The sequence below is a fragment of the Pipistrellus hanaki genome, assembly GCF_964339955.1.
Source record: "Pipistrellus hanaki genome assembly, chromosome: 13".
NCBI lineage: Eukaryota > Metazoa > Chordata > Mammalia > Chiroptera > Vespertilionidae > Pipistrellus > Pipistrellus hanaki.
In genome coordinates this window covers 49,027,619-49,053,233 of record NC_140515.1, presented here as the reverse complement: position 1 = coordinate 49,053,233, position 25,615 = coordinate 49,027,619, and the positions used below count along the sequence as shown (strand labels likewise).

Here is a 25,615-nt window from a genome sequence, read left to right as displayed (position 1 = left end):
AGTAGGCTCCCCCTAGGGGAAAACTAGGGCCTTAGAGAGCATCCCAACCAGAGTCTGGCTCACCAGCTGCCAGATAGCATCATAGGTGTGGTCAATTTGGCCTGCAAGGAATTCACGTTTTTTTAAAAAAAAATTTTTTGCCAACATTAAAAAATCAGAAGATTTTATAAAAAAAAACAGATATCCAGCCAGTCAATAAGTCGGAAGATCTGACAACCCCAGGCCTGCAGTGGTGCCTCCAGAAGATGGGGCTGGTCCCCGAGTCCAACAATGCCTCCAACTGCCCCCCCAGACCACCTGCCTCTCTCACTTGTTCCTCCCTGGCTCCTCTGGGCCTTTGAGTTTATAACCCCCAATTCTTCCAATCCCTCCCTTTTCAGATGTGGAGGCTGAGGTCCTAAAGAGAAGTTGAGGGCTGGACCTACAATCGCAACACTCAGACCAAGGTCCTTTTTACACCTATTGTTGTTTCTTTTACTTAAGTTGTTTGCAGAGAAGGAATGAAGTGAAACAGCAAGAAAGAGACATAATGGGAGAACTGAAGTTTGGGGGAACTTGAAGCATCATTTAGATGTCTAAAATGAGATGTGGGGGAAAGTTGAGGTCAGAGGATTTTTTTTTTCTTTGTGGAAAATAACTTCTTTTTGTGGGGGCGGGAGAAGTGATATAGGTTCAGTGCAAAAGATGCAAACAATATGGAAAATACAAAGAAGAGGGGAAATGTGGTGATTACAGAGGTGGGATGGAGGTAGAAGAGAATCTAAGAGGGATAAATGGTGATGGGGGGGAACAAAAGAGGGTAAAGATTACCCAGAATTTCACTTTCATTTACAAGTTCCATTAACATTTTGGTGTCTATCCTTCCAGCCCTCTCTGTGTATTTATAGAAACACTTAATATAGGCACTGTATGGGCCAAGGAATACCTGAGAGTGTGGGATTTTGGGATTCCACATAATTTTCATTAGCTCTTCTCCAACTAATCCCTCCCCCCCTCAAATAATTCTTTAATATGGCCAACTGAGGGTTTTTCAATTATACTGAAGTGCTTGAGCAAATGCAATGGCAAGCCTTTTTGCTTACCCTACCTCCCTTCCAATCAGATTGTTATTTAGTCCACCTCTATAGAAATTCTGGAGCTGCCAGCGTGCATGTTTGAAAATTTCCTAATTGAGAACATATAAGTTTTTCTGTAAACCGAGTACTCCCTAGTTTATAAATACAAATTTTAAAAAAAATCTCACGTCGAAGCAGGTTTGGCTCAGTTGGTAGAGCGTCGGTCTGCGGACTGAAAGGTCCCAGGTTCAATTCCGGTCAAGGGCATGTACATTGGTTGCGGGCACATCCCCGGTAGGGGGTGTGCAGGAGGCAGCTGGCCGATGTTTCTCTCTCATCGACGTTTCTAGCTCTCTCTCACTCTCTCTCTCCCTTCCTCTCTGTTAAAAATCAATAAAATATATATTTTTAAAAATCTCACCTTCAAGAACATCCTTAGTATTCTCAAGACAAGCTAATAGGTATCCTTGCATATTACCACTTTATTATATAGACTATCCTATTAATAAAAGCCTAATATGCCAAAAGTGTCCAGTTGTCCAGTCATCCGTTCAACCAATCAAAGTATAATATGCTAATTATATGCTAAGGCCACTCAACCTCTTGCTATGACATGCACTGACCACCAGGGGGCAGACAGTCAACTAGTTGACCAGTTGTTATGATGTGTACTAACCACCAGGGGACAGATGCTTCGACCAGTAGGTTAGCTTGCTGCTGGGGTCCAGCCAATAGGAGATGGGTCCTACATGCCCTGGAGCCTTCCCATGGTCCCTTCCCAGCTAGCCAACCTCCCGCATTCCTCCCCGGCTTGGCCTATGTCCTCTCACAATCTGAGAATATATATATATTCCTCCCCCCCCCCATGCTCTTTAGGGTTGTGGAGACCTTGTTTGGGTATTTTAAAAAAAGATTACGCTGGCCTATCCATTTTTGAGTGTTGAGAAAACTATATTTTCTTTCCCTTTCTCTGCCAAAGCTCCACCAATCAACAAAAATAAATTTCCCTGTGAATAAAATCAAAGAGTACTGCTGCCAGGCAACTAAGAAAGTGCTATTTTTGTTTTTTGGAAGGTGTTGCATCTTGCTCCGCTGTTTCCATGGAGAATCCCAATTGTCAAGATAAATCAAATGCTGAAAAATTGAAATTTATCCAAAGAGACTAGCTTAGTAAGCAATTATCTATGCTAAGTGACAACCAGGAGAAATATTTAGATGAAACCTCTTAGCACGAATCAAGCATTATCCTCTGGCATCAACTGACTCAAGTTAACACTTTCATGTGTGCCAACTTGCTTTTCTAAAGTTATCACAATGATATGCCATTAAAATCACTAATTACGTGTATGTCATTCCCAGTGTAAATCAGCACTGGATGTTTAGAATGCATTTGAACTGCATCAGAATACTGTAAGCAATATATGTAAGGAATGGTTGTAAACAAAGTTGTCTCTATTTTGTTAGCATGATAATGTGTCAATTTTTGAAGTTCTCCCCAAAAATTAATAAGAGAGACTATCCAAGACAATTCAGAAAAAGTGAAAAAAACAAAAAAACTCCTACAACTCAACAGCATAAACAAACAACCAGATTAAAATATGGCCAAAGGACTTGGATAGATATTTCTATAAAAAAGATACACAAATGGCCAATAAGCACATAAAAAAGATGCTCAACATCACTAATAATTAGGGAAAAGCAAATCAAAACTACAATGACACACCACTTACACCCATGATGATGGCAATAAAACAATCAGTAAATAGCCCTAGCTGGTTTGGCTCAGTGGATAGAGCATCAGCCTGCAGACTGAAGGGTCCCAGGTTCAACTGCAGTCAAGGGCACATGCCCGGGTTTTGGGCTCGATCCCCAGTAGGAGGCATATGGAAGGCAATTGATTAATGGTTCTCTCTCATCATTGGTATTTCTCTCTCTCTCCCTCTCCCTTCCTCTCTGAAATCAATAAAAATAAAAATATATATTTTTTAAAATCAGTAAATAGTAAGTGGTGAGGAAGTTGAGAAACTGGAATCCTTATGCATTGTTGGTGAGAATAAAAAATGGTAAAGCTGTTGTAGAAAACAGTATGGTGGTTCCTCAAAAAAAAACCCAAAATCAACCATAGAATTAGCACATGAACCAGAAATCCCATTTCTGTATATATCCAAAAGAATTGAAAATATGCATTTGAATAAATATTTGTATACTCATGTTCATAGCAGGATTATTCACAATAGCCAAAAGGTGAAACAACCCAAATGTCCATCAATGGATGAATAAAAAAAACATGTGATATACATATATATCATGAAATAATATTCAGCCTTAAATAGGAAGGAAATGCAGACACATGGTATAGAAAATATGGACCTTGAGGACATTGTACTTAGTGAAATAAGCCAGACACAACAGAACCTGAATATAATTTTAAAAATCCTAAATGCTGTTGCTGTGCTATTGCAATATTTATTACAATCATGGTGTTTTTTATTTTCCCCCCCTTCTGCAGGAAGGAAATGCTGCAGACTTTTCTCTCTTATTAAAGAAGTGATGTTTAGAAGGTGAGGTCCAATGATTATCTGAACTGTTTTAAAATTAGGGAGAGTTATATTTACAGGGATACAAAATTTAATATACCTACTAGAAATACACAGGAAATGATTTTTTTAAAAGGGAATCCAAGAAGTGTGTATAAAGGTTACTGTTTCTGAGACGTGAAAAGGAGTATGGTCTAGCACCAGCCCAGGCAGCAGGTTATGAACCATCAGTGCTTTTGGGAGGAAGTTGCAAGAATTGAACTTCCCACTGCAGGTAACCCTCCACACTGCTGGGGAGCCACAAGAGAGGGGAATCTACATCAATGTCAGGGTCCTTCTAAAGGGGATCAGTGAGGGCCAATCATTGGCAGCAGGCTACACAGAACACACTGACCATCCAGGGAGGGGACAACACCCATGGGGACAACACCCAGCACAAGAGCCTAGAGCAGAAGGTGAAAAATTGGATGTTGAGAAGGATCTGGTGATGAGGAAAAAGGAAAAACTCAGCACTTGACTAAACTGAGACCAGAAGGACCCAGCCATAGATCCTTTTCTGTAACACTTCTCCTACAATGTGATGGACCAGATTCTGCTCTAAAAAAGACTAACTCAAAAAAATAGAGACAGAGTCCTAGGTTACCTCAAAATATGTGCACTATAGAGAGACCCCATAGGGACTCAAATGCCTTTCCTAGACAATTATTCCACCTCTGGCTATTTCTTGGACTAACAGTGTTTTGGTGGTAATAGTGACTTAGTTGTAGACACAACTTTCTGAGGATCAGTTTAACCAACTTGTGTTCCTAAGGTTGAGTCGGGGTTGAGTGAGGGGATGAGAGTTTTGAAGGGCAAAGAGGAGGCCAGGAAATGAGGAGGACGGAAAGTGCTGAGAGGGAGGTGTGAGAATAGGACCAGGAAGGAAATCAGGAAGAAACGGCCTATTTCGTAGCCATTTAGTTAGCCTTTTATCGGTGTTTCAAATTCTTCCAGTAATTTCCCTTTTGTGTAAGGTCTCTCACTCAGGTTCTCTTTGTTTAAAATATATGTTTATTGGTTTCAGAGAGGAAGGGAGAGGGAGAGAGAGCTAGAACCATCAATGATGAGAGAGAATCCTTGATCGGCTGCTTCCTGCATGCCCACACTGGGGATTGAGCCCGCAAGCCAAGCACATGCCTGGACCGGGAATTGAACCATGACCCCTTGGTTCATAGGTTGATGCTCAACACTGTGCCATGCTTGCTGGGCATGGAATCATAGTAGTACAGCTACTTTATTTTCTTTTGTCTATGTGCAGAGTAAAAAAAAAAAAAAAAGAAAAAAAAAAAGAAGAAGAGAGTAAATTAAGACCTTCTGAGCTTGGTGAGAAAAAGCCTACTTGGACAGCTCTCTTTGTGTCAACGAAGAGGTAGGAGCTAAAAAGCATCTCTCAACTGGTTAATTTATACTTTCATCCTATGTCAGAGGCTGAATTAGTTTCTCCTCTTAGAAAGTTGGTGTCTGGCTTTCAGCCTCAAAACTATACACTTCAATCTGCAACCCCCTTTCAGTTGGCATTTTTCCTTTTTTTTATATGTACATGCATTTCCCCACATTTTTTCGTATATGTTCATGCAATAATCCTGAAAATAGAGCAATTTGACTGCATGAAGATAGCTGTACTTCATAATAAAAATATCTTCTGAAGAAAAAGAATCTTCCTTGTGAGTGAAATTTTTATCCCAAAATTGTTCAGTTTTTAAATTGTAATGAAGGAAATGAGCTCAACAAAAAAACCAAAATAGACACTCATGACTCCAGATGAATCTAAAGACAATCCTCCAATCTGAGTTACCCCTGGTAACTATCTCTCTGAGGATGCTGCATTTAAATTTTATAGAAGAATCAGGCACGTGATTTTCTGACTCAAGAGACTGTGGGATAATAATGAATTCATCTTTTAATATTTTAAAAAAATTATAAGCAGAAACCTCTCTCTTGCTTGGTGCATGCTTATTGTTTTTTTCTTTCACAGTTTCTTTGTTGTGTGCCTTCTGGCAGGCAGAAGCAGTTAGGGGCAATCAGGCAGGCAGGTAGGCGAGCAGTTGGGAGCCAGCAGTCCTGGATTGTGAGAGGGATGTCGGGCCGAGACTGGTTTGGCTCAGTGGATAGAGCGTCAGCCTGCGGACTGAAAGGTCCCGGCTTCGATTCTGGTCAAGGGCATGTACCTTGGTTGCGGGTGCAAGAGGCAGCTGATCGATGATTCTCTCTCATCGATGTTTATAACTCTCTATCCCTCTCTCTTCCTCTCTGTAAAAAAAATCAATAAAAAGAAAAGAGAGGGATGTCAGACTGCCCATTTAGGCCTGATCCCTAAACAGGCAATGGGACATCCCTTGAGGGGTCCCAGACTGGAGAGGGCGCAGGCTGGGCTGAGGGACCACCCCCCCCCCACCTCTAGAATAATATAAAAACTAACTAGAGTATCTACTCCATTCACAAAGTTTCCCAGTTGCTGGGAAGACTAAAATATATAAGGGCAGATCCCTCTTAGTCACGTGTGAGCCACATGAACCTACCACTCTGGTCATGGTTGTTTGGACTAAGGATGGGCCAATTAGGTTCTCTCCCCAGAAATCTGAAAACTTAAGCAGAGGGACAGAGCACTTGGGACTTGTTGGCTTGAGTCACACCATAATGGCATCATCACCGCCCAAAGGGGAAGGTCCATGAACTCCTGGTCCTGCCCTATCCAGGGCCTGGATGTTTAACTCTTTCAATAGTTATATTCCAATAAATTTCCATTTTTGCCTAAATTTGCTAGAGTAGCTTTCTGGTTGTTGTTGTTTTTTTGTTTGTTTTGTTTTGTTTTTGTAACCAGAAGACTTAACTAATATCATATATTAACATCTGGGATAAACATTACTTATTTGTCTTTTTCACAAGCTTAGTACAGATTAGGCACTCAGTGAATGTTTGGTGCCTCAATAAACAGCTCTCTGCAGGAAACAGAAGAGTAGCTTGAATATATATAATACATATATGATTTGGATACATGTACAGGCTTGAAAATGGGGAGATGAAGGCAATAGAGTGATTGAATTAAAAGTGTCTGACTTTTTTAAAATATATATTTTTTATTGATTTCTTACAGAAAGGAAGGGAGAGAGATAGAGCGTTAGAAATGTTGATGAGAGAGAAACATCAATCAGCTGCTTCCTGCCCACCCCCTACTGGGGATGTGCACGCAACTAGGTGTGTGCCCTTGACTCGAATCGAACTCGGGACCCTTCAGTTCACAGGCTGACGCTCTATCCACTGAGCCAAACAGGTTTCGGCAAGTGTCTACCTTTTGACAACAACAACAAAAAAACAACAATTGGCCTGTGTTTCTCAAAAGTGTTATGCTCATGAAAGATTTTAAAAATAAAAAAAGTTGAGGAATTGCTGCTAATTAAAAAAGGTAGAGCGTGTAATCATGGATTGGTTCATGATGAGAAGAGGGGAAGGTTACTTGTAAAGGATATAATGGGGCAATTTAGAAGTCTGAATATGTGCTATATATCAGATGACATAATTATTTCTGAAATGTGACTATTCTATTGTGATTATTTAATGTAGTATCCTTGTTCTTGGGAACTACACACTGAAGTATTCAGGGGTAAAGCTGCATGATGTCAGCAATTTACTCTCAAATGATTTATCAAAACTACTACTGCTGCCTGGCCAGCATGGCTCAGTAATTGAACATCAACCTATGAACCGGGAGGTCACAGTTTGATTCCCGGTTAGGGCTCAATCCCCAGTGTGGGACATGCAGGAGGCAGCCAATCGATGGTTCTCTTTAATAACTGATGTTTCTATCTCTCTTCTCTCCCCCTCTCCCTTTCTCTCTGAAATCAATAAAAATATATTACGTAAAAGATATATACCTTTTTACACTGCTTAAATGAGTCAGGACTATGAATAAGGAGAAATAAATCTGGAGATATAACTTAATGAATTAAACCATGCTGTTGCTTCTCAAGCATCTTGAGTACAGAGCCAGAAATTTTACCTTCAGAAATCAGGATGTTGCTGACACCATAGAAAGTCAGGCCAGCAGAAGGGTGTTCTCAGGCACAAAACAACTGCTTTTGCCGGTGGTGGCTTCTTAGATAACATGACAGTGTTAACTGTCGCCATCAAAACAGGCAGAAACCCAGAGGAAAAAAAGTTGGGTAGTTGTACCTCCTGCTTATCAGCGGACAGTCTATAGTTATTTTTGAAGTGATTTTGAAAGTTCAAGCAAACAGAATAAGCCCTTTGAAGGATTGTTAGGTACTGCAGCTTAATTAGGAAGGGTAAGCCAGAGGCATAGGCATGGGGCACGGGGACCCAAAGAAAATGCTTTTGTGTGTGCAGAAGAAAATGGACTTGAACCGTAAGAAGTGTGAAGTGTTTTCATTTTCTGCCATTTGAAAAGGATCTGTGACAAAGGTGTCATCTGAACTTAAGAATAGAAAACAGCCTATGAAAGACACCTTACTATGCAAGGGTGTGGCAGTTAATGAGAAAAAGGCCTTCTCTCTGGGACTCCAAAGCATTACCTCATTTTGCCTTAGGGTGGCTCAAATCAAAGTAGAGAAACTGTCTGAACACGGGGAGCACACCCACTAACATGCTGTTTGTTAACTCTGGACCTGCTGATGACAGTGGGTTCTTGCTTCCACTCTTTTTAAAAATATATTTTATTGATTTTTTTACAGAGAGGAAGGGAGAGGGACAGAGAGTTAGAAACATCGATGAGGGAGAAACATCAATCAGCTGCCTCCTGCACACCCCGCACTGGGGATGTGCCCATAACCAAGGTACATGCCCTTGACCGGAATTGAACCTGGGACCCCTCAGTGTAAAGGCTGATGCTCTATCCACTGAGCCAAACCGGTTAGGCTTGCTTCCACTCTTAATCCCATCCTTGCAATAGGGAGACAGGGCACCATGTATTGAGGTGTTTTATTTATTAAGTGTGCCAGGCACTCTGCTAGGCCATCATTCACACACAGTCACAAAATCTCCTGGACAATTAATTCAATTTGGCAGCTAGTATGCCCTCCCACTGTTTTACTAACGAGGAGACCGCCTCAGAGGGGTGAAATGACTTGTCCAAGACCACACAGTGGGTGGAGAGCCAAGGTTAGCACACAACTCCATCTGATCCCAAAGCTCAGGCTCTGAGCTGCAAGGAAATGCCCAGACAGACTGAAGTGTCTGTTGCCCTTCGGAGCAGCAGGAAGATGTCCACCGTCTGCCCCATGCCTCCCTTGTTACTTAGCAACATTTCCTTGCTGAGTGTGATCTCCAAATCAGCATCAGCCAGAATCTCCTGGAAGCATCTTAGACTTGCAGAAACTCAGGCCCCACCCCAGACCTACTAAGCCAGAATCTGCCCTCTGGAGAGGAAGCCAAGAGGGCAGAGGACATGACCACCTTCCTTAAGTGCTAATTATCCTGTGGCAGAATGCAACTCTGAAAACCTATTTCTGTGCCCTTTGTCAAATCTTTGACTTTTAAAGGGTGTTCTACTTCAAAAGGGATGTCACTTCTAACTGGCCCCTGGAAAGAACAGAAATCTCCATCAATCCAGCAGGGGGAAGAAAGAAGGGCAGTATTAGGAAAGTTTTGCTGGTAAGCCCAGCCAGCTGCATTTACTGGCCCGTGGGTAGTAGAAGGTAATGCTAAATATTAGCATCTAAGAAGATTAGCAGAGATTGTAAGGAGGAAGATTTTAATTGTGTTAAAGGTCATTTATTCCCAACTCTCTTCATTTCAAGGGAGCCTCAAACAGTCCTTGAGGAGGGGCCTCATCCTGGAAGTGACAGTGTCTGCAATACACAGCAGACCTGGAGTCTACGTCTCCATTCGACAAACAAGGAGGGTTCTAGTCTAGCTGCCCTCACAAAAGTGCTTTGCCTTTCCCAGGGTAGTTTTCACTGAGTCAGTCTGACCGGATGGGCTGTACTCTCTCTGGTTTATTTTTGCTCCTAGGCACCCCACGGAACCTCAGGGTTCTTCCAAACGTAGGAATGTATATTTCATCTTATGTGTCGTCAGCTGATGGGGAGGGAGGCACCCTTTCAGGGAGTCCCCCAGCATCAGAAGAACACAGCCTCCCTTCTGGTTGAGGAGCCAGTTGTCTGATCATTCCGTCTTCTGCGTCGTGATGTAATTTAATTTCTAAAAACAACCCAAGTCTCGAGTCTGAGTCTGGCCCATGTGTGCTTCTTTCAGAGGCTTGTCAAGGGCTGCTTACATGCGTGCCAGGAGAAGAGGTACATAATTGCCAAAAATTGCAAGAGGCTAAAGCTCTTTGAGACGCAGTTTCCTTATCTGAAAAACAACAAAGAGGGTTTGGGAGGAAACCATCTCTGGGGTTCTTTGCAAGTTCAAGGATCCTGTATGTTGGCACACCTGGCCTGGCACTCCAGAGCCAACGAATTATCTCCACCAGGGAGTACTGCCGGAGAGCAGGAGAGATGGTCTATGCTAGACATCTTATACTCATTGGATTTAATTGTCACGGCCATCATAGGTAATCAACAGTGTCCTGCATCGTCTAGATATAGATGATGGAGTCTGAGCCCTGTTCTGCCTTGCTTCTTGCAAATACTGTCGCCTCAGTTTTCTGCTGAGTGTCAGTGGCGTCATCTTCTGCCCACACTTGTGCTGACTCTACAGGGAGAGGGTGACCTCATTTACTCCGAGTACAGTTGGAGAAGGGCGATGGAAATGACAAGTGGTGAAGGCTTCAATTCTAATTTGCTTTTGCTCCACAGCCAGTAGCTACAGCTGGGTTTTCTGCTACCTTACTTAAAGGCAAACATACCTTGCAAGGCAAAAATGGTCTTTCAAAAAGACAGACTCTCTATTTTAAATGAGGAACACAATGCTTGTTTATGAGTCTGTCTTTGACACTTGTAACAGACGCTGTTAGTGTCCCATCCATCATGTCCTTTGCCTACCTCGAGGGCTTCCTATGCCTCTGTTTGAGGACATTCTCTGACCTTGGAGGGTGGGGCTGTTCAGTCCCTTTAGGGCAGGCCAGCAGTGTCAATTAATGTCCCAGGAGCAATCTTCAATCATTGAGGAATGGAAGTTGGTGTATCAGTACCCCAACTCATCCCCCATAGGGAACGTTTTGAGGCATGTACCTGCAGACTCTCAGAGAGTCCTCAGCAGGATTAAGCACCAATTGCCCACAACTGAAACTTGCTATTTAACATCTGCTTTACCGACTCTCCACTCTCCCCTTCTCCCTTACCCACTCGCTCATGTGGTCCTGAATAAACTATTGGCACCAAAATCCTTGCCTCAGAGTCTGCTTCTGCATTTGAGGGAATCCAACTAAAAAGAACCTCACTCCTTGTCAATCTGACAATGTTCTTGGGCCATTTGGAACAAAAGACATCACCTTTATCTCCCCCCATCCCCTGGTATTAAGGATGTTGAGTTCATCCATGGTATAGGTCATAAAGCATGAAGGTGCCCTACATTCCAGTGGTTTGAAATTCTCCAAGTTGCCGAAACCAGATGGCTCAGTGGTAGAGCGTCGGTCTGCGTACTGAAGGGTCCCGGGTTCGATTCTGGTCAAGGGCATGTACTTGGGTTGCGGGCACATCCCCAGTAGGGGGTGTGCAAGAGGCAACTGATCGATGATTCTCTCTCATCGATGTTTCTAACTGTCTATTTCTCTCTCTTCCTCTCTGAAAAAAAAAAGAAAAGAAAAGAAAAGAAAGAAACTGTCCAAGTTGGATATGCTTAGTCTCGGTTAAAACTCCTGGTTCCAGTAAGCAGTGAATTATTTCCTGTTACTACAGAGAAATAATTCATTCTGGTCACTGGTTGCAAAAAAAAAAAAAAAAAAAGACAGAACCTACTTCATTTCCCTAACCTTTGAAGATGTTGCCCCATAGGCAAGTGTGCTTTTCAATTATTGCACCCTAAAAATAACATTCTCATTCCCAAATGGGTTATAGAAATTGAAATGGCGGGGGCTATGCTGGCCATGGGGAGCTTGCCGATTGGTCTGCAAAGGCAGAGGCGGAGGAGACACTGAAGTGACGTCAGAGCCAGAAGGGAATGCAGGGAACCATCATGGTGAACTCAGAAGGCATTTGCGTTAAGAGCACCATGGACAATCCCACCACCACACAGTACGCCAGCCTCATGCACAACTTCATTTTGAAGGCCTGGAGCACTGTGCGAGAAGTTGACCCCCAGAATGATCTTTGAATTCACCCCCAAAAAAATGAAATTATAGTTGTACCAGATAAAGAGTATTTCCTGATTGTGATTCAGAATCCATCTGAATATCAACCAAAGAATTTGTATGCATATATGCATAACCCATGGATACGGACAGGAGGATGGTGAAGACCTGGGGGAGGGGTGCGGAGAGCACTAGAAGGGGTCAATGGAAGAAAAAAGGGAGCATATGTAATACTTTCAACAATAAAGATTTAAAAAAGAAGAAGAATGCAACTGAATAAGCCATTCTCTTGGCTCCACACGTCATTCCTTAATTTAATGTCCCCCAAGAATAATAGTGTTAATATGTCAACCAACTGGCAGGGGGTAATCACCTTAGAGTCCATGCAGACCAATTCAGTGACCAAGGTGGGCTGCAGCTCCACGCCATTCCACTAGGCACGCCTCTGCCGGCCAGTTGCCCCTGAGATCCTAGGAGGGCCTTCTTTCCTCAAGTCCAGGTTTTGGAGCAAGAGCTTGTGAGAAGCCTATACCCTGCTTCCTTCCAACCCTCAGTTCACTTTGTTGCCCTTGAAAAAGGCTGTTTTTCTTTAACTAAAAATAACTGAAACTTGAAGAAGAAGAAGAAAAAAACTGAAATGGTGGGTTATTTTCATCCACCTCCAGAGCAGCTGCTCAAGAACTCTGAATGCTGGAGGGAATTATGCAATGACTTGGTGCTGTCTTCAACTTGGCAAAGCAAATCATTGTTCTGTGATGGGCTTTCAAGGTAATGCAACAGGACATTCGAGGCTTTATGCAGGAAGGGAAGAAAAGGGATGAAGACTGGGACAGATGAAGAGAGGACTAGATGTCTGCATTACATGCAGGGCCTATCTACCTTCCTGCTGGACACAGGCTCAGGAAGGCCCTGATCCTCTGCTTTGTTCTCCCTACCTGTGATTTCCCTATACTACCCGTAAAATTGATCACTGACCTAGAGTTAACCAATGACTTCATACTGTAAACCATTCACCTAGGGTTGACCACTGACCGAAAGAATTTGCTGACAGGTGTCTGGAAAATGCACAAGCTTTTGAACTGTCTTCTGATGTGGAGTCAAGCACCCCAGCTTTGTAGAAGAAGCCACGGAGGCCACAGTCGATTGCAATTCAATTCACATAGTGAAGATTACTGCAGATGCCACTGCTGTTTAGCATGACGAGAGCACCAAACCAGCCCAGCATCTTCATGGGAAGCCACAAGTTCTCAATGCTTATTTAAAACAAAGCAAATTCTCCATTAGCGGTGATCATTCCTCTGCAGCCCACCACTTTCTAATATTCTGAGCTTCTGAACAAGCCTTTCGTTACAATATAGGAGATTGTGTAATTATACCGTGTTTCCCGGAAAATAAGACATCCTCCGAAAATAAGACCTAGCACATGGAAAGATAAGACATCCCCTGAAAATAAGACCTAGCACAACTTTGGGAGAAAAAATTAATATAAGACACTGTCTTATTTTTGGGGAAACAGGGTAGAAAACATGGAATATACCTACCCAGTGGAGGAGAAAGTACAGAGTAATGGGAAGTATACGTGGACAGAGGAAAGGCATTTCTTAACTATTTCACATTTAATATGGGGTCAATAAATGTTCATTTGAATCGGAAAAAAAAAAAAAAAGACTGGATGGGCTTTGTGAGATCTAAGAATATTTTCCAAACAACAGGGATGAATGATAATTAATATTTGTATTATGATTTCTACCTTACAAAGCCCTTCCATCTACTTAGCCTTACTCAACCCTTAACAGCTCTGTAAGTATTTAACCCATCCATGTAGAGATGAAGAAACTAAGGCTCAGAGAGGTCAAGTAATATGCTGCAGTAAACCCTGTCAATATAGTTGAATGTCAGTTGCCACATGACATCCCTCTTGGTAGTTTTGTTATAATAAAGGGGGCAAAGAAATATCTCTGTATGCATACTCTAACAAAAAAAAAAAGGGAAAAATTAAGTACAGATCACAATGGCTATGTATTTAAAGAAAATTATGAGAGCAGTGTTCTTTGTGGAAGAATATTTCTAAATCTTTAATGTGCACAGTATGTGTATATCAAAAGGAGAGAATGTAACATGCTGTTCTGAAGTGGCCCACAGGAAGAGTTATAATGGGTAGAGAGGGAAAAGGCCTGCTGAAAAACTTATTCCTGAAAAAAATGGGGTTTAACTCAGTTGGTTAGAGCACGGTCCCAATAAGCCAACTTTGTGCATACAAGAACAATCAATAAATGCATAAATAAGTGGAACAACAAATCAATGTTAAGTAGTGGTCCCAAATTACACAGATAGTAAGTGGAGGAGTGAGGATTCAACCCAGATAGTTTGACCCTGAACTCCAAGCTATTCACTATTGCTTTCTCCTTGAGAACGATAGGTTAAATGGATAAACTAATCTATACCAACATTAAGTTGTTACCTAATATTGGTTTATTATTTCTTCAGAAAACATAAAATCATAATTCATTATATGTATAGAGGGCCCTAAAGAAATGAATCTAATGAAGGGATTTGGCCCTTATGATAAGCCACTGCAGATATAATTGGAAGGTGGTATTTTTTTCTCATGCCCCTCAGATCACACTCTAACTTCAAGGAAGGCCAAGGTTCAGCAAACTGAAAACTTACAAAGAGAAATTTTTGCGGAAAAATACTCTTTTGACCATGTGTACTCCACATAGGGAACACACATACTGGATGTCAATCAATGAAAATACAAATACTTCAGGACTTTCTTACCCTTAAAGGTTTAAGAAACTTGGCTTAAATTCTCCTTTCTGAGGCTGGGCAGGTCCAGTCCTGCCTGGGATTTTAGACTCCACTTCCTGGTGCTTGTTTATATTCTTGTCTCCATGTCATGTCTAGATACAAAACTCTGCCTCCTTAGTGGTTCCTGCAAAAATATCAATGAGACCAAGCATGTGATCTTTTCTCTTTTTACTAAAGATTGTAAGACACAGAGGAAAGGATCACATCACAGATTATGTAACCATTTCCAATCTCCTGAGGCCCCAATCCGTTCCTCAGGTCACAAAATCTTTACACTCTCTACACATGGAGTATTGGGTGGGCAGTCACCCAGCACTGGCTGCTTCTCTCAAGAGGAACAGTCCTGCCGAGACCGGTTTGGCTCAATGGATAGAGCGTTGGCTTGGGGACTGAAGGGTCCCGGGTTCGATTCGGGTCAAGGGCATGTACCTTGGTTGCGGGCATATCCCCAGTAGGGGGTGTGCAAGAGGCAGCTGATCGATGACTCTTTCTCATTGATGTTTCTAACTCTCTATCTCTCTCTCTCCCTTCCTCTCTGTACAAAATCAATAAAATATATATTTTGAAAAAAAGAAAAAAAGAAAAAAAAAAAGAGGAACAGTCCTATGAAGCCACCTGTTTTTCTGGCTTTCAGTCACCCTTTCCCCTAGAATTCGGATAAATACAAATTTAAAAAATATATATTTTATTGATTTTTTTACAGAGAGGAAGGGAGAGAGCTAGAGAGCTAGAAATGTCGATGAGAGAGAAATATCGACCAGCTGCCTCTTGCACACCCCCTACATGCCTTTGACCGGAATTGAACCTGGGACCTTTTAGTCCACAGACCAACGCTCTATCACTGAGCCAAACCGGTTTCAGCCAGATAAATACAATTTTTTAAATTTTGTTACAGTAAAAAATATTTTACAAAAATGATGAGTTAAGATAACTTGATTACCAGTCCCTCACAAGAAGATCTACAGATTTTCTATAGGTAAGCTATTGGAATAAATAAAATAGTTCAGCAAAATAGGATCATAGGATTGATATATAAACATTAATAGCATGCCAATATGCCAGGATTATTATTATATTAACAAACAATAATAAATTATAAATGAACCAATATATACTGAGTGGCCAGATTATTATGACCTCTGAATGCATAATAATCTGGCCACTCAGTGTGTGTGTGTGTGTATTAGAGGCCCAGGTGCATGAATGTGCATGAATTCGTGCATGGGTGGGGTCCGGCCAGCCTGGCCAGGGCTGGCCTGCCTGCTGGTCGAACTCCTGGTCAAGTGGACAATTTGCATATTAGCCTTTTATTATATAGGATATACACTGAGCGGCCAGATTATTATGCGTTTAGAGATCATAATAATCTGGCCACTCAGTGTATATTTTCAAAGCTTCCATTTAGCCTATTTGCAAAATTATAGGGTACCTAGTGATAAATATAAAAGAAGTTGTCCAACAGAACAACCCAAATGTTCCTCTCTGAGGAAGAGTGAATTAAATAAACTGTGGTTAATTCATATAGTAGAATTCTATTCAGCAACTAAAATGAATGATCTAAGATCCACCTATATATCTACATAGCTCAATCTTGAAAACATTGGGTAAAAACAGCAATTTGCAAAATGTACACATCATATGTAATTCATATAAACATTTAAAGCATTCAAAACAACCTGGCTGGCATGGCTCATTTGTTGCGTGTCGACCTATGAACCAGAAGGTTCTGGTTCAATTCCCAGGCAGGACACATGCCTGGGTTGTGAGCTTGATCCCCAGTGGGAGGTGTACAGGAGGCAGTTGATCAGTGATTCTCTCTCATTATTGGTATTTCTATCTCTGTCTCCTTTCCTCTCTAAAATCAATTAAAAAAATATTTTTTAAAAGAATATGAAAGGCTTTTATTTTTTTAAGTATAATTTTATTGAAAGGTGATTTCATTCTGTGCAGATGTATGTTTATACATACAATTGTTTTGTAGGTTTTATTTATTTAAAAAAATATATATTTTATTGATTTTTTTTTACAGAGAGGAAGAGAGATAATTAGAAACATCGATGAGAAACAACGATCAACTGCCTCCGTCACACTCCCCATTGGGGATGTGCCGTAACCAACGTACATTCCTTGACCGGAATCAAACCTGGGTCCCTTCAATCTGTAGGCCGATACTCTATCCCACTGAGCCAAACCGGTTAGGGCTGTATGTTTTATTTTTAAAAACGTATTTTTATTGATGTCAGAGAGGAAGGAAGAGGGAGAGAGAGATAGAAACATCAATGACGAGAGAGAATAATTGATTGGCTGCCTCCTGCATGCCCCACCCTGGGGATCCAGCCCACAACCCGGGCATTTGCCCTGACTGGGAATCAAACCACGACCCCCTGGTTCATCGGTCCACGCTCAAACTCCGAACCATGCTGGCGGGGCACCTTTTATATTCTTTAATGACTTGTGTGTGCTCTAACCATGTTTATTTTAAAATGTCAAAAACACACTCAAAAAATACTTTAACCCTTAGTAGGTAGTCAGAGAGACTAACCAAATATAGTAAAATAAGAGACAAAACTCGATTGAAATTTAATGATGATAGAAAGGTCAGATTAGATGTGAAATACTTGGTTCTTATTTTGAGAGGTTTTTAGGTAATCATGAGACAGGACAAATCATTTTACATTCCTGCCTTTGTGTTCATATGTAGGGGCTCAACTATGAAGTTCCTCCCAACTCTAATGTTTTACGAGATCCTGGGACTCTAAGCTCTTTGTGAGAGTTTAGAACTCTGATCAGCTTGCCAGGAGTGACCTGCTCCTGGCAAAAGTTAAAAGCAGTCTCCTTCTATCAGCTGGAGAGAAGTAAGCAGGGAATGCTCAGGATACGGAGGACAATGTGGAAAGAAAATTGACACCTAGAGTTGGCAGGCCAATTAGGAACCAGTAGGAGCAGTGAGAGGAGGGATGCTGAGAATGCTAGTTCTGCAGATGAGATAATTGTTCTGCTTTGTTGGGTAACAGCAATGTTTAGGGAACAAGTATATCTACTTTGTTCTTAAGTATTGGGATATTTTGAAATCTATGTTATATATATATCTCTTTACTTGTAGTAAAAGTTGATGGTAATTAAAATAAATACTGTCAGCCAAAACCGGTTTGGCTCGGTGGATAGAGCGTCGGCCTGCAGACTGAAGGGTCCTGGGTTCGATTCCAGTCAAGGGCATGTACCTTGGTTGCGGGCACATCCCCAGTAGAGGGTGTGCAAGAGGCGGCTGATCGATGATTCTCTCTCATTGATATTTCTAGCTCTCTATCCCTCTCTCTTCCTCTCTGTAAAAAAATCAATAAAATATATATTTAAAAATAAATAAATAAATAAATAAATAAAATAAATACTATCAATTCAACAGTTGCATTTTTGTTTGAAATGACTAGTATAGCCCTACCCAGTTTGGCTCAGTGGATAGAGCATCGGCCTGCGGTCTGAAGGGTCCCAGGCTCGATTCCAGTCAAGGGCATGTACCTTGGTTGCAGGCACATCCCCAGTAGGGGGTAGGGGGGTGTAGGAGGCAGCTGATTGATGTCTCTAGCTCTCTATTCCTCTCCCTTCCTCTCTGTAAAAAAAAAAAAAGAAAAAGAAAAAAAAAGAAAAAATGATTAGTATAATGGTATTATAGTTATATATATATATTTTTTTTTTAAATATATTTTATTGATTTTTTTACAGAGAGGAAGAGAGAGGGATAGAGAGTTAGAAACATCGATGAGAGAGAAATATCGATCAGCTTCTTCTTGCACACCCCTTGCTGGGGCTGTCCATCTTAGAGATGAGGAAGTTTGGCCTTGCTGAAGTCACATTGCTAACATATTTGGGGCCAGGATTCTAGTCGGTGGGTGGATAAATCCAAAGCCTGTGCTGTTTCTACTGCATAACCTTGGTTTGTAGCTCAGCAGTAAGAAAACCCACCTGGAAGCTTTCAGAGGTGCAGACTCTCAAGCCCTCCTCACCCCATTCCTACTACATTAGAATCAGCATTTTAACAAATGCTGGAATTCATATGTACATTTAAACCATCTAAACATTAAGAAACCCTACTCTACAAAACACCTTATAAGATTACCTCAAATAATAACAGACATTTCTGCTAACATTTATATGGTCCTTACTATACGTCAGATTTTGTTTAGTCCTCACAAAGCTAGTAGAGCTGAAAGCTAGTCAGCCTACAGAATTTAAATAACTCCAAGGTCACAAAGTGACTAAGTGGCAGAATTTAGATTTGAACTCAGATTTGTCTGATTCTAGAGCTTGGACCCATTACCCCATGTACCTCACTTCAAACATTGAATCCAAACATTTTATTTTCTCTAAAGGATGCAAATTAGCTGTCTATATCACTCAATTTTTCACTAGTATTGTTTAATCTAATACTTAGGTCTGATAGTGTGGACAAAGTCTCAAATGTCAGACTCAATATAATAGTGCTGCTATTTAAAACGCATTTCAAAACCATGAGATCATATAGCCAATATACTTCTTAGACTGCGGAGCCAGGGTATCCAAATACATCATGGTGAAAATTCTAGTAGGCTTTCTGGCTATTCCTCATTTACCAAAGGGTGAAGTGAAATATAAAATGAGCTTGACTCCTCAAAACAACCCTGGGGTCTACTGAGGAAGGATTAGAAAGAATGTTCTGCTTTTCATTTCATTTTCACATTCCAAGGCAACTCTAACTTTGTTTCCTAGTAGTAAAATGCTTAAGATCATTAAAATCTACTCAAACACCTTCAAATAAACAAATCTTTGTTTTATATCCAGTTATTTTAAAATAACTTAATAGTTTTGCTTATAAGAAATTTCACACTGGGCAACTCTTTTGTATTCTTTCCCATGTGAAGAAACAAAAAAAACCCCACACAATGTTTTTGTTGTTGCAAAATATAGTTTATAATGTCCCGCAGTTCATAATTCTAGGCTTACTTTCAGTAAAGGCAGTAAGAAACTATAATTAACTCTAGACTAACAGTAGACTGAATTATTATAAATATGAAATCACCTGCAACTACAATAGAAAGCATTTTTTAAAAAATACCAGAGAATTTCATATTCTTTTCTACTTTGCCTCATATAGGGTTGCCGAAGCAGAAAAACTGGATGACTTTTATGACCAAGTGTTGGCATATCTCAATCTATAAAACCAATTATTAGGTAGGTAGCTTTTCCTTTAGGAAGTAAGGAGGTTGGCAGAATATAACACTGGAAATCTAAGAAGTAAGCTGCATTAAAGTCACAGGGTTTTTTTTTTGTTTTTTTTTTAAAGATAATGGATTTGAACTTCAGAGTATTTGATTACTTGGAAATGAGATCCTTCAAAAATACATACTCAGCTAACAATACACTAGTCAGCGAACCTTTATCTTTCTTCTTTTCAGTGGTAAAGAACAGATTAAAACAATGACACTAAGTAATTCTAAAAATCATATCTATTGTGTATTTTAAAATGTATAAGTAGATAATCAAAACACATTGATGAAGAATAAATTTCTTCTAGCCAATAAGATAGTCTTTTTGTTTTCCCTGTGCATTTTACTGGTTGTCTAGTCAAGCTACTGTGAATGTAAATTGATTTATAGGTTGTTACCCTTCCAATCATCACATATTTCCTAGGAATGAATTATTTATAGTATGGTGGTGGGTTCAGCCTGAAATAAAAAGACAATTCCAAATATTGCTTTATCTAAGAATTTAAAAATATTCAGGGTATATATTTCAATCATGTATATTTAAGCAAATACATTTTTTTCTTTGTAAAATTTAATCCTAAAGTATGCTTGCACACAAACACACACATATACATACATCAGTAGATTCTAATGATTTTTTTAAGAAGGAGGGGGGTGAAATTAATCTTAGACCTACAAATAGAGATTTTTTTTCCTAGTGTTTTCTATGAAGGGAAAACACTCCTTGCTTATTTCCTTTTCTTTTGGTTTGTGGCTTTTCAGCTGGCATTTATATCCACTGTGATTGCCAGCATTTGGCACAGTGGGTGAAGTCAGTCTTATCTGAAAATCTGCTGGAGGCAGGCAGCCTGTGGGAGCTGGTACAACAGGAAACTGCTCAAGGGGTGGCTGCCTTGTCCTAGTTCTCAAACATAGAAGGAAACATCCCCAATAGAAAGAGGAAGTGGTCTCTACCACCCGGCACCCCCCCCCTCCCCCTTTCAGCCCTCCAGAAAGCTCCCCTCCCAAGCCAGTTTTCTACGGAGCTCTGTGCCTGCCAAACGACCACTTTTCTTGAGATAAAGAAATGGCCTTCAGAAAGCTGATGAGTAAGCAGGGGATGATGATGATGATGATGATGACAGAGAGAGAGAGAGAGAGAGAGAGAGAGAGAGAGAGAGAGAGAGAGAGAGAGAGAGAGGTGTAACTCCCAACAGATAGAAAGCCAGAAAAGAGATAGAGCTGTCTCTTTTCTGGCTAGCATCCCATTTCCCACTTCCAGGCCCTGAGGCTTAGCTAAATCAGAAACAAAAATGAAAAAGACATCTGGGGTACACCGCTGGGCATCCCAGCAGTATCTAAGCACTTCCTTATGAAAGCAAGTTATTATTATCAATAAACCTAAGGAAACCCAGAGCCTCCAATAAAAAAAATCTGTGTTCATATTACCTGTTAACGTAGCAAGAGAAATGTGTAATATATTTTATTTATTTTATTTTATTTATTTATTTATTTATTTTTATTAAATTATTATCTGTGTACATATTTTAACATTGCCCCCCCCCCATACATACCCTCCCTCCCCAGAGAGAAATGTGTAATATATTTTAGAAGGATTTATATTAAAAAATAGTTAAAATATTGTAAATGAGAGCTTTTAGCTAAATCAGAAACAAAAATGAAAAAGACATCTGGGGTACACTGCTGGGCATCCCAGCAGTATCTAAGCACTTCCTTATGAAAGCAAGTTACTATTATCAATAAACCTAAGGAAACCCAGAGCCTCCAATAAAAAAAATCTGTGTTCATATTACCTGTTAACGTAGCAAGAGAAATGTGTAATATATTTTAGAAGGATTTATATTAAAAAATAGTTAAAATATTGTAAATGAGAGCTTTCAGGTGTTGGAGTGAAGAATTTTTTTTGTGTGTATCCACTTCTTTTAAAACACACACACGCCGAAACCGGTTTGGCTCAATGGATAGAGCGTCGGCTTGGGGACTGAAGGGTCCAGGGTTCAATTCCGGTCAAGGGCATGTACCTTGGTTGCGGGCATATCCCCAGTAAGGGGTGTGCAGGAGGCAGCTGATCAATGACTCTCTCTCATTGATGTCTCTCTCTCTCTCTCCCTTCCTCTCTGTACAAAAATCAATAAAATATATTTTTAAAAAAACAAACACACACACACACACACACAATAATAAGTACATTATATACTAATGTTAGAAGGCAATAAATGTTATGGGAAACAAAAAGGCAAGCAAGATATGAAGAATCTGGAATTCCAGGGATAAAGGTTCAAGTTGCAGTGTTAACTGGAGTGGTCAGGGTAGACCTTATCAAGAAGCTGAAAACTGAGCAAAAACATTGCAGGAGGAGAGCGAGTTAGCTAACAGATTTTCAGGTGAGATTTGCTTCACCAAATGCTGCCGATCACAGTTTATATGAATGTCAGCTGAAAAGCCAAAGCCAAAAGAAAAGGAAATAGGCATGGGAATAAGCTAGTGTTTCCCTTCAGAGAAAACACTAGAAAGAAAAATCTCTATTTGATTGTTTAAAGAACAAGAGCGGGGCCAATATGGCTGGATAGGAGAAACTGAGGGAGAAAGGGGAGCAGAAACATTCAGAGAGCCAATGGGTCCAGATCCTGTACAGCTCATGGGTCACTTTAGCTTTTGCTCTGATTAAAATAAGGAGCCCATTATAGGTTCTGGATAGAGGAGCTACAAGATCTGGAGATATATATATATATATATATATATATATATATATATACACACACACACACACACACACACACACACACACACACTTTACAGAGAGGAAGAGAGAGGAGAGAGGGATAGAGAGTTAGAAACATCGATGAGAGAGAATCATCGATCAGCTGCCTCCTGAACATCCCCAACCGGGGATGTGCGTGACTGGAATTGAACCTGGGACCTTTCAGTCCGCAGGCTGACACTCTATCCACTGAGCCAAACTGGTTTCGGATGCATTATATTTTTTAAAGATTCCTCTAGCTGCCATGTTGAAGAGTCTTTTACAGTAATATAGGCAAGAAATGATAGCTCAGACCAGGGGGGTATCAGTGGATGAATGATAAAAAATTGGATTGAGGGTATATTTTGAAGGTAGAGTCTATAGGATTCCAAGGGGATTCTATGTGGGAGGTGGGAGAAATACTTAGGCAACAAAGAGTTGCTACCTAGTGGGAAAGGCCTTTTGCAGGGATAAGAAGTAGTTCAGTTCGGAGCATGCTGAGTTTGAGACACTATCAGACATCTGAGTGGAGGTGCAGAATAAGCAGTTGAGGTACTAGTCTGGAGTTCCAGATGGAACTCTGGGCTGGAGTTTTGACAGAGACTTGACTTGGGGTGGTGAAAGCACAATACAGTTTACAGATAATGTATGGTAGATCTGTGCACCTGGAACCCTATAATTTTGTTAACTAGTATGTCACCCCAATAAATTCAATAAAGAAAAAAATAAATAAATTTGGAAGTTTAATCACAGAGATGAAATTTAAAGTAATAAGACTAGAGGAGGTCACCCAAGGAGTAAGTGTAGGTACAGAAGAGGAACAAAGGCTGAGTGAGCCCAGGAGTCCTTTAACTTTAATTGGTCAGGAAAAGGAGGAAATGGTGAAGGAGTCTGGGAAGGAGCAGCTAGTGAGGCAGGAAGAGAACTTCAAGAGGATATGGTGACCAGAAAGCCAAGCGAAGAAGGATACTCAGAAGGGGTGATGAACAGTGTCTAGTGCTGCTGATGGGTCAAGGAAGACAAGGATGGAGAATTTACCATTAGATTTAGCAACAAGGAGGTCACTGACATAAGGGCTGTTTCTGTGGCGTCATAGGATAAAAATCTGATTGAAGTGGGTTATAAGGGCAAGGGGGGAGGAAATTGAAGATAGTCAATAAAAACAATTATTTTAAAGAGTTTTGCTGTTAAAGGGAGGGATAAAATGTCCTTGAGTTGAGGAGATGGAATTTAGTGCAAAAATGGAGGGATTGCTTTCAGTGTAATAGCATGGATTATTCTTTTATTTACTATTATTTATTATTTTTATTAAAAATATTTTTACTGATTTCAGAGAGGAAGAGATAGATAGAAATATCAATGATGAGAGAGAATCATTGATTGGCTGCCTCCTGCATGCCCTCTACTGGGGATTAAGCCCACAACCCAAGAATGCGCCTTTGCCTGGAATTGAACCTGGGACTCTTCAGTCCGCAGGCTGATGCTCTGTCCACTGAGCTAAACCAGGTAGGGCTCTTACTATTTTTTAAAATGTATTTTTATTTATTTCAGAGAGGAAGGGGGAGGAAGAGACAGAAACATCAAGTGTGAGAGAGAATCATTGATCAGCTGCTTACTGCATGCCCCACACTGGGAATCGAGCCCATAACCCGGGGCACGTACCCTGACTGGCAACAGAACTGTGACCTCCTGGTTCATAGGTTGATGCTCAACCACTGAGCCATGCTGGCTGGGCTCCTGTCAGCTATCTTTTTTTTTTTTTTTTCTAATATATTTTATTGATTTTTTTTACAGAGAGGAAGGGAGAGTGATAGTCAGAAACATCGATGAGCGAGAATCACCGATCAGTCGCCTCTTGCACACCCCCTACCGGGGATGTGCCCGCAACCAAGGTACATGCCCTTGACTGGAATCGAACCTGGGACCTTTCAGTCCGCAGGCCGACGCTCTATCCACTGAGCCAAACCAGTTTCGGCTTGACAGCTATCTTAATGGAATAATGATGGGTATGGATATTATAAAACCACAATGAATACAACTTTGGCCTCAATATAAGCTGGGCATCTAGAAGTGATGGGGCGTTAGCAGCCTGACACTGTTATAAAATTAATACTTCCCAGAATACGTAAATATGATATGGAACTGACAACTCTATATATAAACAAAATTGAGGGGGGAAATGCTGAGGAAAAAAGATGACTGGGGGAATAAAGTACTGACAGGGCATTGACTCTGAGGGGCCAACTGCACTACACAGTTCTTTACAACAGTGACTTCGAGTCCCAGCTTCCCCCTGGGAGTCCCCACCCTGCTTGTCACCATAGAACGCCTGGGATTCCAAGGCAGGGTTCTGGTTCCTTTCCTAACCATACAAACAAACAAAAACATGAAGAGTTTTAGCTGCAGGAGTTCATTAGGCCCATCAGTTCCGGGGTGTGTGTGTGTGTGTGTGTGTGTGTGTGTGTGTGTGTGTGTTTGGTCAGATATCAAAGGTTTGAAAGGTAAACTTCAGTTACTAATCATAAACATGTATTGAGCTCTTAAAATGTGTCAGTCACTGGTCTAGGTCATTTTACCCGAATCATCTTAACCTTCATAACAATCCTGGGTCCTTTTATACCCATGGTACAGCTAAGGAAACTGAGACTCGGCGAGGTTAAGGAAATTGTCTAAGGTTACGTTGCCGGTAACTGATGGAGCTAAGACAGAACTCGGATTTGCCAGCTTCCAAAGCCATCCAGGCTAACTGCAACACTCACGCATAGCAGTCTGTAGCTGTGGATGTTCTCACTAGCCTAACAGAACGGATGAGGTCATCTATTATCAAGTGATCTTCAAAGACAAGTACATTTCAGTGAAAATGTACAAAGCCCAGATTATTTTAAGCGACTGCTCTTCTAAGGTGTGCCAGAATAGCGCCTTTTAACCCGACAACTCTTTCTGGACATGGGGCGCGACCGATATTCAAATATTTTGAACCAGTCAAGTTTCGAGAGAAAAGGGGG

At 40.8% G+C, this 25,615-nt stretch overlaps 1 long non-coding RNA gene and 1 pseudogene across 2 annotated transcripts in view; one reads left to right on the top strand and one right to left on the bottom strand.

Annotated features, from left to right (window-relative positions):
• LOC311631752 overlaps positions 1-25,615 on the bottom strand; it is a 37,003-nt gene that overhangs the window by 10,770 nt on the left and 618 nt on the right. The window contains exon 2 of the long non-coding RNA XR_014796644.1: positions 14,601-14,754. This is a non-coding gene — a long non-coding RNA (uncharacterized lncRNA). The remainder of the gene's footprint in view (positions 1-14,600; positions 14,755-25,615) is intronic.
• Positions 11,087-11,983, top strand: LOC311632149 (dynein light chain roadblock-type 1-like; annotated as a pseudogene). The gene is made up of 2 exons: positions 11,087-11,110; positions 11,645-11,983. The product of its transcript is annotated as a dynein light chain roadblock-type 1-like (transcript).